Source organism: Balaenoptera borealis, assembly GCF_965194805.1.
Source record: "Balaenoptera borealis genome assembly, chromosome: 1".
Lineage (NCBI taxonomy): Eukaryota > Metazoa > Chordata > Mammalia > Artiodactyla > Balaenopteridae > Balaenoptera > Balaenoptera borealis.
The window spans coordinates 84,464,849-84,480,652 of NC_138860.1; the positions used below are offsets into that span (position 1 = coordinate 84,464,849).

The following is a 15,804-nucleotide window of genomic DNA, read 5'->3' on the forward strand; positions in this document are numbered from 1 at the left end:
TTCTCCTTCTTCCTCATCCCACATCCAAAGATGCACCCAGGTTTCCTTTTCCCAGTTCTACTGCCTTCTTTCCTTGGACGCTTGCCATCTATGTAAAATGTAAATCTGAGCCTATTTAAAACTTTCAATAGCTCCCTATTACCCACAAAGGGGAAAAAATCCAAGTCCCTCCAAATGGTGCCTGAATTCTTTGTACTTTGGCAACTTCTACCTCCCCAGGCTTGTCTCCCCTGCATGGTAGGGACACTACTGCCACATTAAATTATTACCACCCCGAACGTGCCTATATGCACCCCCTGTTAGAACACTCTTTGTCCCCCACTCCTACATGCTTCCAAGGACTGTCCTCTGAAGCATCTGCCCAGGTGGGACCTCATCACTGGCTCCCTGTAAGGGAGTGCCTCTCTGACAGGCCACCTGCCGTGCCCTGTGTTCACAACTGGCCTCCGCTGTTAGATTCTGAGACCCTTCATGTTAGGGTCTGGGTGTTCCCCCTGTGACTTTGGGGGCATATCACAGTGGCTAGCACGTAACAGATGCTCAGTAGGAATAAGACTTCCTGGAAGAGTTCCTCGGGGGCAGATGCCTCACACTGTCCATCACTGTGTCCTCAAAGATGCAGTGCAGAGCGCATAGCATTCAGCAGATACTTGTTGTGTGAAGAATGAAGGAAGGAATGAGAACTTGTCATCATCAGGGAGGGAGGAGGTCCACAGGGCCATCATAGTCACTGCAGGGCATGATCTGACCTTGACTCAGCCTAATTCAGTGGAAACTGTGACTGAAGTCACTTCTCTCCAGCATGTTGCCTTGGTCTCCCTGGGATACTGGGCACACAGGAGACTTCAAACCCTAGAAATTCTGGATCCCTTCTAGATAAATGGAGGGATATCAGGTCCCGCTTGGGTCATTCTTAGACAATCTGGGTCACCTGGAATCTGTCAGAGATCTGGCTCATCCCTCCTCATCTAGAGGATGAAACTGGCTCCGGAAGTCAGGACCAGGGCTCCAGCCACTGAGCCCTACATCCTTTCCATCTCTGTTGTCCGAACCACCTATTTCACTGGCCACAGCTGAACTGAGGGAGGACCTGGGGAGCTGTAACGTGAGAACAGAGTCTGGCAGTGCCTCACAGAGTGTCCACTTGACTGCCGGCTGCCCAACTGAGGGAGGGGGAGCCCATGGACTTTGAGAGGAGAGGGAGAAAGTCACTCCTGTTTTCTGTGGCTCATCTCTCCAACGGACTGCAGCCTGGGGGAGCAGGAGCTGAGCCTCCGATGTGGTGTGTTCAGTCACTGCCCTCCCAGGGAGGTTATTCTGTGGAATCCCTCTAGGTGAGGCCAGCTTTCTGAACTTCTTTCAGTTCCTGGCAGGTATAGCAATATTCCTAGTGCTCAGGGCTTCTCTGGTGCAGAGAGAGCTTGGGCCCTGCACCAAGCTCTTCATGTACCAGATAGTTGATCTCTTTAGGTTCCCAGTTCATTGCTGAATCCCCAAGACCCAGAAGATGCTTTGAGCATAGTAGAGGCTCATAAATATTTGTGGGAAGAAGAAGGAAGGAAGGAAGGGAGGGAGGGAAGCCATGAGCCACTGTTGGCAGCAGCTACCACTGAGCTGGCTGAGAGCAGTGTGAGCCTCTATCAGTACCTGGGTACCCCGGCCGAAGCCAACTTCCCAGAGCAGAGGCCACCTCCCACTAATCTCAAGAGTCTTGGACACACATTTTCATTTACCAGAGTAGAAAGTCTCTTGGGTCAGAAAGCTTGACAGTCAATGAAGCGCCCTTTGTGGCACATGGCAAGGGCCCTATAATCCTTTGCTCTGAGGTCGTGCCAGCTCTGTCTCTTCCTGGGGTTTTCAGCGCATCTCTCCCACAAGCCCCACCCCCACCCCAGCACCATGCAAGGAACTTGTCTCAGAAGCACTGTGGGTCTCAACTACGGAGGTGCCATGTTTCTCACTGGGATCCAGGAGACGGGGTGACTGAAGCGAATCCTAGTAGAAGTGGAAGACTCGAGGACCAGTGGTGCACTTTTAATAACCTTAAAGTGGAAAAAGAAGAAGTTGAGCAGAGTGAGGACTGCGGGATAAAACTGAATATGAAACAGGGAAATCTGCTCTTGAGTCTCCATTCTGCCATATTAACTCTGTAACCTTGGGCATGTCACATTACTCTTCTGAATCTCAATTTTCTCATCTCTAAAATGGAGGCTACTTGCATGCTACCCAATCCAATGAGATCACATGTAGCAAAGTACTTGGTGAGCCATAAAGTACTATAAAAATATAAGCTAATAATAATAATATAATCAAATAATGGTGATGATAATCAACATCAACCTATGGGTAGCTCTGTCCCTCACATAACCCTGCAGCCTTATGTGATGTCAGTGAGCTCGGGGCGGAGGGTGGGGGGGGGGGGGGTTGGTGGAGGAAGGGAAGGAAAGACCCCAGGTGACAGCTGAGTGTCAACACTCTGCCAGGGCATTGCTGGTGCCTCTCTGGATGACAGTCCTAAGGGCAAACACTGCCCTGGCCCAAAGACTGTGAGAAAGAAGGAATGAACTTGATGGCTAATCTTTGTGACCCAACTTTGACCCACGTGGGACACTTCTGATGACTGGAAGTGATTTCTTTAACTTCTCAGCTGGTTTTGCAGGCCCTTGGGAACCAGAAGCTCGGGCTGGGGGTGGAGCCTGGGCTCAGGCAGTCACTCTGCCTTTGGAGCAGCATATCGCGTGTAAGATAAGAAGAGGCTGGATGAGAAGACCTCTGCAAGACCCTCCTGCCCGAGAGGATCCCATGGATCAGTCCTGTAGGTTTCCCACAGGCTCTGTCTTCAGGGGCTCATAGTCTTTGGAATGGTACCCAACACCCAATACTGTTGACACCACCCCTGCACTGGTTCCACTAAGGGGCACACCTGGCTTAGAGGAGCTTCACTCTGACCTTGCACCAAGAGTGTTATATCCAAAAGACACTTGGAGCTGCTACTGGAAGGTTAATCCATGAGTCAATCATTCCATCCTCAAAAACAGATGGAGTACCTATAATGTGCCAGGCGTTGTGCTAGACCCTAAAGATACAGATTAAAAGAAGGCTCAGCCACTGTGCTTAAGCAGTTCCCATTCTGGGTCAGGGTAGGGTTGGGTGGAGGGACACATAAACATACATATACGACAGTATGATGTGTGCATACACCCTCCCAAGACATCTCGGTAGAAGGAAATGGGGTGGGGAGTGATAGGGGAGGTAACAATGTTCTGTCTTGGGAGTGACAGCCCTGTTCTGCCATGCCTGATGGGAGGTGAATGACCCTTGCCCACTCCTTCAACCTTCTAAGCTGACGGGAGGTGAATGACCCTCGCCCACTCCTTCAAACTTCTAAGATGATGGAAGGTGAATGACCCTTGCCCACTCCTTCAACCTTCTAAGCTAGGAGCCAGAAAGAATCCCATTTCTGCCATTGATTAGCTAGGTGACTTTGAGAAAGTCGCTTGGCTTCTTGGGGCCTCAGTTTCCTCATCTGTAAAATCGAAACTGTGATGGCTCTTCATCTAGTCACTCAACCAAACCACAAATATTTTTTGAGCAGCAGCTATGTGCTAGGCTTTGGGAACACAGCAGGGAGCAGACACATGCCTCTAATCTCATGAAGTTTAAGGTTCACTGGGGAAGACAGACATTAAAGCAGGACATCACATTAGTGCTGACAGCTAAAAAAGGAGAAGCACAAAGTCCTAGGAAAATGCAAGAAGGGACTCTCACCCAGGCATGGTCATTCTCTCTGATGTTATGGGCGTCAATTAGACAGTGAATATGAAAGTTTTCTTTATACTGTAAAGTTCTGTGTAAATCTGTGCTGGCCTTTCCTGTGTTTTCCCTCTCTCACTCAAAGCTGGGAGGGTCAGAATGTAAGAAAGATGAAAAGGAAAACCAACATCAATTGAGATCTTATTATACGGCAGAAAGAGATGCTCAGGAGGCCATGCAGAGGGTGGCACAGCTTAGGGCTTAGATGCAGAGTTCAACCAGGTGTCCCTCAGCTGCTCCATAGTAGACAGGAGAATGATTCCCTTTAGTGTTTCCACCTTCAACCCTGTTCCTTGGCTTCTAGTTAGTAGGAAAGGGGCAGACTGATGCCCAGCCAAGATGCTGAGAGAAAGGAGAGGTGTACCCAGGAGAGAGCAGGGCAAGAAAAGGTATCCTGGCAGGGATGCCCAGGTGGGAAGATAGGCCTGCCCAGCTTTAAACAGAATCCAGTCTGGCTTTGGAATACAGTGAGTGGACAGATGTGGAAACTGAGGTCCAGAGAGGATAATTGGGTGGCCAAGGCAACACACTGGTGGGTGCCAGTGGCCTGTTGCTCAGTCTGCTGGTCCCACTACACTGTGAAGGCTGGTTGGTGATGTCAACCTCCCCCTGTTGGTCTCCTCATTTCATGCTCCTCTCCCTCGGCCAATGCCCCCAGGCTCTCTCCTGTCCATTCAAAATCTGCTGTCTGAAAACCATCTGAAACTTACACTAAGTATGGCCCTTTCCTGAGTAATGCATGTGTGTTGAAGCAGGTACTGACCCCAAGAAACTTGCAATCATGGGGTTTCAGGTCTAAGCCCTAGGAGGAACCCCGCACAGTGGTACGTCGTGGTGGCTAAGGTAGATTTCTCTCCAGATGAGGAAACCAAGGCCCAGAGCCAGAGAGGAAAGCAGCTCACCTTGGGTCACACAGCTAGTAAGTGGCAGGACCAGGCCTAGAACCCAGGTTTTCTGAACTTCAGCCCCTTCAAGAAAACTGTAGATGGTGTAGACCTTAGGGCAGCTGGAGAGGACCCCTCCCGAGCTGGAAAGCACCCCTCCCGAGCTGGAAAGCTTTCTCATGGGATGGCAATCCTGCCCCCATACGACAAGGGGGAAACTAGACATGAAGAATGTAAATTTACTTTCCCAACATCCAGAGGTCTGGGGAGGAATTTTGGTCCCTATCCAGGGCTTTCCAGGTTAGCTGCCCCAGGTCCCTTGCCTGACAGCCACAGTGCAAACACAAGCCCTGGCATCCCCCAGAGTCAATATTTTCTTCTCTGAAGGTGTCATCCTGTTGTTGAGATGGGCCCTGGTGGTGGGGCAGGAAAACCCAACCTTTGAAGTCATACTCCTGTTTGAATCTCAGGTCTGTGGTCTTGGGGAAGTTATTCAACCACTCTGAACCTTGGTTTCCATGTCGATAATGATGGGAGAAATACTGCCTAAATTTGGGAGTTGGTCTGACAATAAGTGAGATAACAAATCTGAACTCACTGCATGGTGCCTGACACATGGAAGTGCTCAATCAATGTTTTCCTTTCCCCTCTGCAAACCCTTCCTTTCTATAATCACCAGAATATTTCATGGAGTTAATTTAGAGAAAGTCAGTGATGTGATATAGACAAGACATACTGAAAGTGGAATCTTAAGGGAAATCTCTGGGTATTTTTATTAATACAGATTCCTGCTTCTTTGGGCCTGAGATACTTCAGAACTTGACCCAGCCAGGCTTTACAATACCTAGGGGTCAGGATGCTTGGGTTCTGGTCTTGGATTTGAGGGCTTTGCTCCTGGGTCTTAATTTCCTTGTTTGTGACATGAGAAAATAGGTCAATAATTCAGCAAATTTTTATTAAGCTTCTAATGTCTTCCAAGCACCAAACACAAGGCTGAGTGAGGAAAGAGAGATTAAAGGGATGGAAATGAGGATGGGTAAGATGTGGTCGCTGCCATATAGGGACATAAAACCTGGTAGTAGAAGCCAAGAAACCCATGAGGGAGCTACCACAGCAGGTGTTTAAAAGCACAGACTTGGAAACCAGTGTGCTGAATTTGAATGCCAGCTCAACCCTGGGCAAGATACTTGACTTCTCTAGGACTTGGATGCTATAAAATGGTTCCTATAAATTATATATCATATTAATATATATGGTACTATTTATAATATTTATAACAATAGTATTATATATTATATTATTTATTACTTATTTGTAATATATTTATATTATATATTTGTATTATTATTTATTATATATTAATTATATAATATATTAATATATAATATAAATTTATATTATCTAACTTAAATATATAAATATAATAAATATATTATGTATAATATATTAATTTATTAAAGCACTTTAAATAGTGTCTGGCTCAAAGTATAAGCACCATGTAAGGGTTTGGTATTATAACCAGGTTTACAACATAGAAGGCAGACCATAGTTGCATGCTTTGTAGAGGAAGGCACAGTCAGTTCTGATTAGTTGAGATTGGTAGCATTACATCAGGCCTTAAAGGAGAAGGAGGTTTGTAGTGACGCCTGGGCAGCTTCCTGCTCTTTAGGTCAGGTCACTGGAATCCAGCCAAATCTCCAAGATGTTCCACCAGTTTTGGACTGATGCTTTTGATTCTGTCTGCCCCTACTGTCCAACGTGTATAAAGCAAATTGGATGCTCAATCTCGTTGTCACTAGAGAGACATGTTAAAACCCTAACATGGAGAGCTTACAGCCTTATTCAAGAGACTTGGACAAGTATGTGACATAGCTGTGGAATAAGAAAGAACAATAGAGAGAGGAGAAGCTGAGTTGAAGGGAAGTTTGGAAAACATGTATTCGTTTGCTAGGGCTGACACAACAACATACCACAGACTGGGTGGTTTAAAACACAGAAGTTTATTGTCTCACAATTCTGGAGGCTAGAAATCCAAGATCACATTGTCTACAGGGTTGGTTTCTTCTGCAACCTCTCTCCTTGGCTTGGAGATGGCCACCTTCTCCTGTGTCTTCACATGGTCATCCCTCTCTGTGTGTCTGTGTCCTAATCTCTTCTTTGTATATGGACACCAGTCATATCGGATTAGGACCCACTTTAATGGCCTCATTTTACCTTAATTGCTTTTTTAAAGGATCCATCTTCAAATAGTCACATTCTGAGACACCGGGGGTTAGGATGTCAACATATGAATTTGGGGATCACGGTTCAGCTCTTAACAACAGGTGAGAGGAACGGCCTCCAAAAGTGACTCCTGTACTATCACAGATATCCATGGACAGTGGGACAAGGATGGAGATGAGGCAGAAACAAAGCAAGATCCACGCCCACCTGAGAAGTGTTCAGCAGACTTTAGAAGGTGGAATGGAGATTACGTTGAGACTCAGGGAACAGCGAGGTGAGGCAGTTTCCAAGCATGATCTTTGAAGCTTCTGCCTCTCGGGCACCAGGAAGTTAATTCCCATCACACTCCCTCTCCCCAGCACCTTAACATTTCTACTGAACCACCAAGGAGTTTGCAGGTATTCCTCCAGACTTACTGAAAAAGAGGAGAGCCATCATGAGACCATCACTGACCCATCCCACCAGCCTATATAGACTGGACGAGACATTATAGAAGCATTCTCTGAAGTGGGAAAGTTGCTTGGAGTAAGGAATTGATATCTCTGGGGAAATGGCTGTGGCTTATTTCCCTTTTCTCCCCTCGTGAGTGTGAAGAGTTAGTTTTTACCACCTCTCAAGCCAAGCAAAGGGACAAGAAAACCACTCAGAGATTGGTGGTACCTGCAGGAAAGTGAAATGGATATATCCAATCCCATCTGGATGCTCGATGCGCTGCAGAAATTCAGAGCCCAGAATAGAGACCAGTGAGGGGATGCTTTGAAGAGCTTACCATGTGCCCCTGGAGTTTGGGAAGCATTCCTGGTTACAAAGGCTGGATTACTACAGCACCAGCCCAATCCATCTCCTGAGATCCCAATGCACAGAAGATGAAAGGATGCCCAAAAGAAGACCAATGAAAGAGGGAGAAGGAGAGAACCTGCAGGAAAGTGGAAGCTCAGACCATCCACTTCTCCCTACTTACTGCGGGTTCCTGGGCCATGGGTTAGGTCTGAGCTCATGAGGCAGGAAAAACCATCAAATTGTGCTAGACTGAAGTCTTTAACCCCTGAAAGTTATCAGAAAGCTATATCATTTACCAGAGAGATTAAGGGGGAAAAAAAGAGATTGAATATAACATTTTTAAAGTATACGATTTGATAACTAGATAAATAACCCATTTTCTATCTATGAAATACTGAGTTCAAATTTGCAATAAGTTCCAAGAGCCATTTTCCCACTATCAGAAGTTACTGCTGACCACATACATGATTACTTCTCCTCTTATATGGTAACCTTCTCCACCCAGAGAATTCGCCTAGTGGGTTATTTTTCTTAAAAGGTCACCCATACTGTTTCTGTGTATGTATATAAAAAGACTCTTGTCTTGTAAATGAATGTTCATAGCATTATTATTCATAGCCAAAAAGTAGCTATTCATAAATGAACAAAAAGTGGTATATCCATACAATGAGGTATTTTTCAGCCATAAAGAGGAATAAAGTATTGACACGTGCTAGAACTTGAATGAACCTTGAAAACATTATGTTAAGTAAAAAAAATCCAGACAGGAAAGACTACATATTATATGATGTAATTTATACAAATTTCTAAATAGGTAAATCCATACAGATAAAAAGTATATTACAGCCAAAAATAAATTAATTAATTAATTAATTTAAAAAAAAAAAAAAGTATATTAGTGGTTGCCAGGGGATAGAGATGCGGAATTGGTGGGTGGGAACAGGAATGGGAGGAGTGACTAATTGCTAATAAATTTCTGTTTAGAGTGATAGAAATGTTCTGGAATCAGATAGTTGTGAAAGTTGCAAAGCCTTGTGAACATACTAAACATCAGTGAATTGCACATTTTAAAAGGGTGAATTTTATGGTATGTGAACTTCTATCTCAATTTTTAAGGAGCTCCTAGGGCCTTAGTGGGGTTCTGGGAAGGCTTAGTTCCAAAGTCTTCCTGCTGCTGACTCAGATAAAGAACTCTGTATTAACATTCCATTTCGTTTAGTATGCACTACTACACCAAAGAATAGCTATTACATTAGACCAAGTAAATCACATTACAGAAGAACAATGCCAAATGGTGCGGTAGATTATAGAATACAAATACCCAGCATTCCAGCAGGTTAGGAGGAGAGCACAGTGGAGACTTGTTGGGGAATGGGGTGGAGTGACTTGGGGCAGGACTCAGGAAGCCTTCTGGGAGAGGTGGGGCTGAGCTAGACCTTGATGGATGGGTGAGGCACAGGTAAGTGGGTTGAGGGGCCGGTGAGAGGGATGAGTATCCAAGGAGTCATGTAGAGGTCAAGTGATGAGACACATCCAACTCCTTTCCATGCTGCCTCTGAGACCTAAAGTGGGTGGGACATGGGAAAGAGCAAAGACGGCAGGGGGCAAGCCAGAGATGGAGAGATGTACACCTTGTGCGTGTTTCCCAGAAGATCAGGATGCAAGGAGACCAGGCTTTGTATAAAATGTGGTAGGTTGGCAATATTTGTACACTAAACCAAAATGTGGAAAGAACTAGGAGCTTCGTTCATTGAAATGAATATAATGCTGTTTCTTGAGCAATTGACCCACTTAGGATGGGGATACAGGGGAAAACACACTTAAAATTACTAATTAGCTGTATATATTTCTATCTCTTTTAAGAAAATCTCATTTTAGGAAATTATTCAAAGTAAATTTCACCTCCCTATTAACATGTTTTACCCCTCTCCCCCTTGTCCTGCCCATGCTGGCATCTGGGTTCATGAGCAGGGAAGCTTATATGGCCTGTAAGCCCCACGCCAAGGGAAGCCTGGGGTTCTACTGTTCGATTTTGGGTTTTTGCTGCCCCCTACTGTTGAAGGACTGAACTGACAGGGTTCTTGGGCTGGGGCCAGGTGGTCAGTGAACTTGTGTTCTGTTCCCATGGCCTGGGCAGGTGCAGTATCCTCCTGGCTCGTTCCAGTTCACTCTAGCGCCTCCTGCAGCTGGGGATCTCCCTGAGCCCTGGCTGTGACTCCCGAACATCCCGTCGCCAGCAGCCCACCCTAACACTTTCAACTGTAGAGGCACAGACCCTGTTCATCCTGGCTAGGGTCACCCTCCCACCTCCCAAGTCCCCACACCCCCAGCGAAGTTTCTGCCAGCACCATGAGTTCCCTCCACCTCCGCGGGACAGATGGGAACCTCTGGATCCCTTTCACTCCCGTGGGAGCCAGGGAAGCTTGGGAGGAGTCTCAGCGCCTTCCACAGCACCAAGTAGGACATAAGTCACGAGATTGCTGTTTCCAGCTTTTTTCTCAACCTGATTATTTATCCACCTCCCGACTGCAGCCCCACTGATGAGAGAGTCAAAGCACGCATCTATTTGATTAGCCGTCTCCATCCCCTTCTCCCGCAGGACCTCAGGACCCGCTGCAGGACCAGAGGAGCTTTTAATGACCTTCCTGTGTAGAAGGGAGTTCCCCTCCATCGCATCCTCCTCCTCTTCCCTTTGCCCTTTGCCCTTCCTGAGACCCAGAGGGTCACAAGGTCATCAGCTCTCCGAGGTCCTCAGCAATCCCAATATTAGAAGCAGGTCCCAGATTTTTACTCTTTCCCCAGGCTCTTTGTTCCCATGTGAAGGGGCCAGATGCCCTGGAGAAGGAAACTGTGAGAAATGTGTTCAAGAGAAGAGCAGACGTGTCGGCTTTGGGCAGAAGGGGGAGAGCAGGTGGAGGTCCTGAAAAGAAGCCTGCAGGCCCGCAGAACGGACAGGTAACAACGAGGAAGAGGAGAAACCTGTGGGTGCTCCTTAGAGTCTGGTCCAATTTCAAAGCAGCCCCACCCTTAGCTCATCGACAGAAGAGCACAGGGCTTAGCTCATTCCGGCTGGGCTCAGACACAGAGCAGGAGGCTGCCTTTGGTTCCCTGCCCAAGGCTGGCCCCAGCAGGTCCGATGTACAATTGCAGAGGGAAAATACAGCGTTAAGTGCAGCCCTTACCGGTGAAATAGGGTGCAGAGAAAAAACAAGGCAGAGCTTCACTCGGACCCCTCCTCGGAGGTCCCCTTTGGACTGAGACCTCGTAACAGAAAGACCATACTTGGATTCTACTCTCTGGGGAAGACAGGGCTGGGCTCAGGGCTATGTTGGGGAAAATTGAGTGGTGTGGGCTAAAAAGAGCAGTGGAGAGAAAGCAGAGCCAGGGAATCCCACGTGTGAGACCGGCTCCTGCTCTGTCCCAGCCTTTAGCCACCTGAGCTTCCCTACAGCCATCTATAAAACAGGTGTGATGTAGCTGTACTGCCTCCCTCGGTTATTGTGAGGATTAGAGAAAGAGTGATGACATGAAAACATGGATTGTCGACATTAAGGCAGAACTGTTTTCAAATAATCCTTTAGTATATATCCAGCAAGAAAGTTAGTCCAGGCAGTAATTCCTAAATTATTTTAGCCTCGATCCCCATGTTCATTCCATCACTGGAGAGAGAGAGACAGAGACAGAGAGACAGAAGAGAATAGACATGGGATTTACAAAGCAACCAACTTGGAAGATGCTCAAAGCTAGCAGCTGGCCCATGAGGTTAAAGAGGCATTTTCTCAAGGACCAAGGAAGCTGGATCATGGGCTGAATTGAGACGACAGGAAAGTTGTTTATTTATATGTTTCCAAGAAAGAACAGGATTATAGCGCTTTGAGAAACCAGACTCTAGACCCAGGGGCCGGGGATCTTCATGATGCTTCATGGAGTCTGAGCCTGGAAAAGAATATGGTTTGGTGAGGGTCAGGTCTCCAGCTTCAGAAGCATAACTCAGGCACTCCCTAGGAGGGATGGAATGAATACTCAGGGAGCTGAATGTCAAGAATTGCCCTGCAGGTGCCCAGGGTAGGAGGAGCCCCTTCCTGCTCCTCCCAGAGCCAGGAATCCCTGGAGCCTCGTCAGGCGGGAGCCTGTGAAACACATCTCAGGCACCTGCTCCTCATCCACCCTCAACCTCTGGGACTGGCCGGTCCACATCTGGGTCTGACCAGGTGAGTGGGTCTTTCTGAACCTAGAGAGGGCACAGCTGAAAGGGAGGGGCCTGTTGGAGACCATGGGGAAAGAAGAGGGCGGAGGGAGGAGGAGAGATTTTGCCTTGGGGCTGGTGGATCCCCCTTGGAATTACACCCCCTAAAACTGGATGGTGAGTGATTAGCCAGCCTAAATTCTTGCCAGTGTCTGGCCTCTGGCAACTGAGACAGCTGGCCGGGGAGGGCGTACCCTAGGCCATTTACCTCTCACAGACGCATTCATGGACGCTTAGAGAGTGGGCGGGTGCACATGGAGAAAATTGTGACACCCAATATTACCACGAAATGCCAACTGGTGTCCTTTTCTCTACTTGAGTATAACTGCCTTCCTGCCTTTCTCTCTTTTCTCCTTCACTTATTCATCCATATATTATTCATGTATTCAGTTATTTTTTGGGCTCCTACAAATTACCTGGTGCTGTTCTAGACACTGGAATATAAAGTGTGCAGAACTGAGTGGGGGGCTGAAAATCCCTGTTCTAATAGAGCTTCCATTTTAGTGTTCCATCTACATTTATTGGATACCTTCTATGCGACAAGAACTGTGCCATATCTTAGAGATACATTCATTTTTCATGAATGTGTGTGTACTTATGGTTACCTCCAGATATCAGCAGCCTGGGGATAGATTCCAAAGGAGGAAACAATGACCTAAGGTCTCACAAATCCATAAAGCATCTGGATTGGGTTTTAGGTTGACTGAATTCCCACCTAGATGTCCTGCCAGCAAACCCAGCGGCCTTGCCAGCCTCCTCTTAAAGTGCCCACGACCAAGTGCCCCCCAAAGTGTCCCCCGAAGGGCCCTCCCAAGATGCCCCGCTCCAGTCTCTTCCTGCTGTGGTCCTGGACCCAGGGCTGCTGTGGCCTCAGCTGACTGGGACATCAGCGATCCAGCTGTTTCCACAGCCTTGGGGCTGCTTCCCAGCTGGGCTCTGAGCATCACCCGAGTAACCAGCAGGCCGAGGACCGGCTCCAGTCCTGTGCTTCTCATCCCTCAGTCTCGGCCACCCCTCGATGAGTCTCACCTTGGGGATAAGACCACACCGGCGCTGCGCTGTGGAAACAGCTGTTGGCACAGAGACTCTGGGCTGGGCTCAAACTCGCTCTCCTGAGGTTTGGACGTGATTGCTCTGAGTGAGCCGCTTTGCTACAATAAATGTTTTTAAACCCCCTGGTCCTGTTTTCTTTTAATTCAACTTTTCACTCCGCTTACCAAGTCTTACTCCTTCTCTCTGAATAAATGCCTGGGTTCTTAACTTCGGCTGGATAGGAGAAAAAAATCAATCTACCAAATAGAAAGAAATTAATTTTTAAAAGTACATGTATGCTTTGTTTGAATAAACCTAAAATGTGGACATATTACTGAAACAAGTAAATAGGGGATATAACGGTGTATCAGGGAGAATCTTATTACAAAAATATGTTTAAAATGTCCCTATAATCATTTTTTAAATGACAATGACAGAAAATGTCCTTTTATGTTAAAAAGACATGAATTTGGATATTATTTCATAAATGCATTTTCAATAAAATATCATATTAGCTGCAAGTTTTGTGTTCAGTCTTTGCTGCTAAGTTAGCTATTAACTGAAAGGATTTTTGTGAAGGAAAGCTCTGGCTTACTTGAGTTCAGATTAAGGAAACATAGAGCCACCCACTCAGATTCTTAGATCCTTCCTATCACAGGGAAGGCTAAGTGAATTTAGCTCTTTGACATCCACACGTTAGAACAGAAGCCCATTGTCAGGTGTGCGCAGATCAGGAGAGGATGCCTGTACGGATCTCCATCGTCCTGCCCTCTCCACAGCCTCAGGGTTGTGTGACCCTGCTCCACTAGCTTATACAGCCCTCTGATGGATGAGGTGGAATGAGCTAGAAAGCAATCTTGTACCCATCCTCGCTGGACCACTGGCATTGTCATTCGGGGAAGGCCTGGGAATGGGGTTTGGTCTCAGTGAGGGTCTCCAGCACCACTGGAAGACCTCCAATGGAATGACCCCACCCACCTGAAGGCCTATAATTACTAATTCTGTGTTTCCATTCACTTGTCAAACTTCTGTCTCTCCACTGGAATACAGTCAAGGTGGGTAGAGACTGTACTTCTTTAAGGCATGTTGGTGTCCAGAGTTGGCCTCGTGGCCAGTAAATACTTGTTGAGTGTGTGTGGGAGTGAGATAACGAACTCTGACTCTTGACCTTACTAGTGGGGGCAGTCCACAAAAATCCTTGGATTTTTCCCTTTGGAGATGCTTTGCTCTTTTAATTCATCCTAGCATATCCCTCTCTCATGTACTCTCATGAGATCTGCTTGATCTTTATCTGATTTGCTCAGCCCAGAATCTCTGAGAATAGGGCCTTGGTCACAGGTATTCCAAGGCTCAGATATGCAGTGTTTGGTAAGTATTTCCTTAATGCTTACGTATTCATCTAAAACATCTTCTGATTCCAGTGATTAAAAAGATACCAAAACTGAATATAGTGGTCATAAGCTATCGTGTGTGTGTGTAGTGATGGTATCTGATTAAGATAGTTTTATTCCATGATAGCCTATAATTAGTACTGTTTGGGTCATGAAAAATGATCAGTTCCATCTTTGACTTGATGAGAAGCAAGTGCACAGGCATTACATAGAAAAGAGGCTAAGCAGACAATAAGGTTGTCAGGGGTCTGATATGAGGAAGTAATTTAAAAAGCATAGTTATCAATGATCTGAAAACCCCACCAAACAAAACAATTGACATTTGGGGCCATACAGAAAAACTGACATTCTGGGACTATCTATGATGTTCACATCCAAAAAGAACTTGGTGGACTTTAGCTTCCCTTATAATATCATTACAGATGGCGTATGTATATGCTAGTGTATCGAATCTGTGTGTAAATTTATTATCACTTCAGATTGAGAAACCGTTGATATTATACTGAAATGATTGAGAATGAGTTCTGATTTTATTTTTTGGGTCAAATTGTCTAAACTTTATTCCCAGTTGTGTGAACTTGGGCAATTTGTTTAACCCTAGGAACCTCAGTTTTCTCTTTAGTGTAGTGGGAATATAAGTAGTACCTACATCACAGGATTATTATGAGGATCAAATGGGGTAATATGTGTAAAGCACTTAGAACAATACCTAGAACAAAATAAGAGGTAAACAATCATTAGTTATTATATTTTCTGTTATTATAATCCATGTGTATGTATATGTGATATGTACGTGTATCTACATCTTTATCTATATGTACCTGTTCTGTGTTCAGTAGCCTCTCTGAGGCTCACCATGGGAGGGGTGCTGGAAGGTCACCAAGGTGCTGGCTGACACTGTTCTCCCTGGGATTGGATTGAAATGTCAAGTGGATGGAGAAAAAAAGTGCCAAAAGTGCCAAAAGTCCTCAGGGAGGATTCGCACCTTGAAGCTTCATCAGCATTTACAGTAAGTGTCAATTACTGACCTGACAGCTTACCTCTGAGGCTGAGGTCGGGGTTCTTTCTACAGGACCAATAGGACAGAAGTCCTGACTTCTTTCCTGAGAGGGTAGGTGGGAGGGGTTCTCAGGGGAGTCACTCACAGCTGGACAATAGCCACGTTGGGAATATTTACGCCATAGAAATGGATAATGCTTCAAACCAGGCCCTTTTCTTTCTGGGGTGCTGGTGGTTAAACCCATCCCAGAGCACTCCTAGTTGTCCTGGACGGATTGCTGGGAGCGCAGGCTTGTACTGAGGGAATGTGCACACCAAGGAGTTGTGAATCTTGGTGTTGGCTTGTGAGGATGGAGCAATCCCAGCTCCCCTCTGGAAGGAGAATAAGCTCAGCCTGTTGATTTTTTAATCCATGTATTTTCATCTGGAGGAAAGA

At 46.2% G+C, this 15,804-nt stretch overlaps 1 protein-coding gene and 1 pseudogene across 2 annotated transcripts in view; both read right to left on the reverse strand.

Annotated features, from left to right (window-relative positions):
- The window catches only part of LOC309607998 (late cornified envelope protein 2A-like), a 366,173-nt pseudogene that overhangs the window by 56,915 nt on the left and 293,454 nt on the right, over window positions 1-15,804 (reverse strand). The window lies entirely within an intron of this gene.
- The window catches only part of LOC309607986 (uncharacterized protein), a 104,932-nt gene continuing 103,603 nt past the window's right edge, over window positions 14,476-15,804 (reverse strand). The window contains exon 6 of the mRNA XM_082347231.1: window positions 14,476-15,792. The gene's annotated coding sequence lies outside the window, so the exon portion shown is untranslated. The remainder of the gene's footprint in view (window positions 15,793-15,804) is intronic.